Source organism: Spinacia oleracea, chromosome 4 (assembly GCF_020520425.1).
Source record: "Spinacia oleracea cultivar Varoflay chromosome 4, BTI_SOV_V1, whole genome shotgun sequence".
In the NCBI taxonomy this organism is placed as follows: Eukaryota; Viridiplantae; Streptophyta; class Magnoliopsida; order Caryophyllales; family Amaranthaceae; genus Spinacia; species Spinacia oleracea.
The window spans coordinates 31,859,881-31,863,612 of NC_079490.1; the positions used below are offsets into that span (position 1 = coordinate 31,859,881).

General features: G+C 37.1%; 1 non-coding gene across 1 annotated transcript; it reads left to right on the forward strand.

The window, feature by feature from the left end:
* The first annotated feature begins 1,543 nt into the window (after positions 1 to 1,543).
* Positions 1,544 to 1,650, forward strand: LOC130460459 (small nucleolar RNA R71). Its single transcript, XR_008920324.1, has one exon. It is a non-coding gene; the product is annotated as a small nucleolar RNA R71 (small nucleolar RNA).
* The last annotated feature ends 2,082 nt before the right edge of the window (positions 1,651 to 3,732 follow it).

A 3,732-nucleotide genomic window follows, 5' to 3' on the forward strand; every position in this document is an offset into this window, starting at 1 on the left:
AAAATTGAAGCTTTATTTAACAAACCAAATCTGAAAATTAATGTCCTTCAACCAAAAATAGTCCTCAACATTCTAATCATCAAAATCCTCAACTTTGGTGTTCATAACCAATCCCAGCATAATAACCAATCAAAATCCAATATTAATCAAAATTTAAACAAAATATAAAATAAAGAAGATTAGGAAGAAGAGGAATTATACCAAGTCGGCCTATAGTACGACACGATTACGAATTAGTGTGACCGAGCGCAAAGAGAGACAGAAAGGGATGGTGGTGTGCGGTGCGACACATGAAACAGCGAACGAGTGATGCTTGTGCGTGCACGCGGTCATAGGTGCAACCGCATGGCACCGGGTGCGCGGGGCGACACGAGGCATGGCGTTGGGCGTCAAGGCAGGCAGCTCGCAACAACAGCGATGGCACGAGCTGCGTTGCTCGAGCTGGGCGCACGAAAGGGAAGAGAAGAGAGAGAGAAAGAGAGAGAGAGAGTGTGTGTGTGTTGTGGAGAGGAAGAAAGAGAGAGGATAGAGAATTTTGAGGGTTTGTAAAATATGTGGGGATTTGTGAGGTATCAAGGGGGTATTTATAGTCTTCGTACCCCTTGGTAGGTTAGGTTTTAGGGAAACTTCTTTCGGGCTTCATTAAATCAAGTTGGGCTTGCTTTTGTTTGTTTGGGCTAGAATTAAATAGGCTATTGAATTATTCACTTGAGCTCCTTATAAAAATTGTATTAGGATTTAGAATAATTCAAATCGTTTTAATTTCAAAACCCAAATAAATTCTCAACTTGAAAATTAAATTCCCTTCTTAATTAATTAAAATAATAAATACTTTTAATTAATTAAATACATTTAATAACTTATTTAAATGCGATTTAAATTTGTAAGATAATAAAAATGTTTTATAAATATAATAAAATATATTTATAATTACTTAAAAAACGAGGTATTACGCCCAAGTGGTCCACCATACTGCTGTTGTTGTTGATAATTACTCCTTGGTTGATATGGTTGCTGAGGTGGTGGAGTCTGTTGAATCTGGTGATGGTTTTGAACATTCGAACTCTTATATGACAGGTAGGGGAGATTTTTATACCCCTCGTTGTATGAGTTGGAGTGCGGATTATCCAGTTTGTATGCCTGAAATTAATTACATTGCTCAGTGGAGCTTCTACACTCCTGTGAATAGTGACCAGACAACCCACAACAATCACATAAATTTACTGCTTGAGCATCTATTGCAGCTACACTAGCCTGTTGGGCACTTTGAGATGATGTCGCTTGCATGTTATCGAACTTGTAGTGTAAAGCAGTCAATTGTGCAGTAAGTAACTCAATGGAAATAATCTCGTGCTTACCACCTTCGTTGGGAAGACCTCTTGGATTCCCATATTGGGAATTATGAATGGCCATCTCCTCGATCACCTCCAAAGCTCTAGACACTGGGAGTTGCATGAACCTTCCACTTGCAGCAGAATCAAGAATCAATCTAGAGTCATTACCCATACCATTGTAAAACCGCTGAATAAAAAACCATGGTTGCAGACCATGGTGAGGGCACTCCCATTGCAAATCTTTGAATCTTTCCCAAACCTCATGTAAGCTCTTTTCGGTCTGTTGGGAAATAGAAATAATTTGGTCCCTCAGACGGGAGTCTTCTTAGGTGGGAAGTACTTAACATAGAATGCAAGGGCCAACGACTCCCTGTCAGTAATATTCATAGCCTCTCTATTAAGCCTATTGATCTATAGCTTTGCCTTTCAACTCGGAAAGAATGGGAAAAGCATCTCCATGGCCTGCTCTGCGGTAACACCCTTATGCTTGATTGTTGAGCAGTACTGAATAAAAGACTTAATGTGGAGATTGGGGTCTTCACTCTTTTCCCCACCAAATTCATGTCTCTCAATCATGTTGATCAAGGGCATGCGAAATTTTGAAATTCTCTGCATCAATATTAGGCATGATTGCCTTTGGCAGCACAGACAGACTAGGCTTGGAGTAGTCTGTAAGCCTTAGATCGGTTGGGTCACCCTTCAATGGATCTGGAATAGAAAACATTCCTACAGATGGTCAGATTCAGAGTCAGATAGGTCTCCTACTTGTTTGATGAATTTTCTTCGTCTGCGAAAGCTCCTTTCATGTTTGGGGTCGTATGGAATAAAATCCTTAGTACTTGTGGTTCTGTGTATAAACAACTAAAACTACAAACAATGGCGAGATCCGATCTCAAGGAACAAATGTCCCTTGAGATAAAAGGAAAAAAAAGTCTAAAACAAAACTAATAGTAGAAAATAAAACTGTTTCTCCGGCAACAGGCCCAAAATTTGATAGGCTAAAGTCGTATCACCTAATAAAAAATAAACATAAATCCACTAACTGAATAGCATGGGAAGTCAGGATCGAATCCATAGGAAAACAATGTTCTTCCTACTACTAATCAACCAATCTAGACTATAAGTAACATGTAAGAAGGTTGGTTTAAAGGATTATAACTATGAAAATAATTAAAGAACGATAATATCAATATTAAAGAAATATAGGGCAACGGATCATCACAAATTAAGGCTAGGATTTGACGACGGACAATAATAAATAATTAACAATTATAACTAGGAAAACATGCATCTCTCGAATCTTATGAATTCCTTAAGAAACATAACTAGCAGGCTCTCGCAATTTACTAGAAACAATTCCTATCTAAAAGCCACAAATAATGAACATCAGATTTATACCTCTCGGCACATAATCTAAGATTCATCAAACTCAACCAAAATAGTGCGGCTGAACAGAATGACGAACAATTTAAACAATCTATAGAAATTATAATTGATAACCAAGAATTAAATCCAATCCCAATCATACATCATGGATCCCCTAAACCCTAGAAATTAAACTACTCACTCATAATAATAAAATCAGTTAAGATTAATAGAAACATGAAAAACATAATAAATCAACAATAAAAATTGAAATATAACAGAGAAATATTAATCTTAAGAAACAAAGTTGAGTCTTGAATTGAATTAACGAAAATAATCGAAAAACGTTTAGAGCGAAATTAGGTACCAAAAAAAAAACTACGGAACTTTTGATACTAGAAACTAATGCGGAATAATAGATTGTCTCTAAGAAAAACTAAGTTTAATATATATAGGCTCCCCCTAAAACATACGGAGGAAACCAATTAAAACAGGGAAGAGCACCGAAAACCAGTCGGGTTCCGAAAACTGGCCGGTTTTTGGTGCAACCTGCTGGGCGGAATTTTGTCCAAAAACTTTGTTCCACTCGTAACCGGTCTGATTTGGAAACCCGGTCGGTGTTCGGTGCAAAACTACACAAATCTCTATCTTCAAAACGCCATAACTCCTTCGCTATTCATCGAAATTAGGAAAATGTCCACTTGTTTGAAAGCTCTTGAAGTCTAGAAGCCAAACCAATTGAAATAACTGAATTTGGAGTGTAGAAATTGAGTTATGATCAAAAGAATAGACGAGAGTTGATTTTCTACTTCTTTCACTATTCGCTTTGCTTGAAAACTCTTCCAACTCAATGTTTATGCTCTTAAAAGTACATAATTTCTTGTAATGATTCAAATGAGTAGGAAATGCACACAAATATGCTAATTCTTACAATGATGAACTTGAAGCTAAAAACACACTACAAGGAGCACATTAGTACTAAAAATTGCTCCGAAGAGCACAATTAAGACCAAAAGTACATACAAGACAGGGG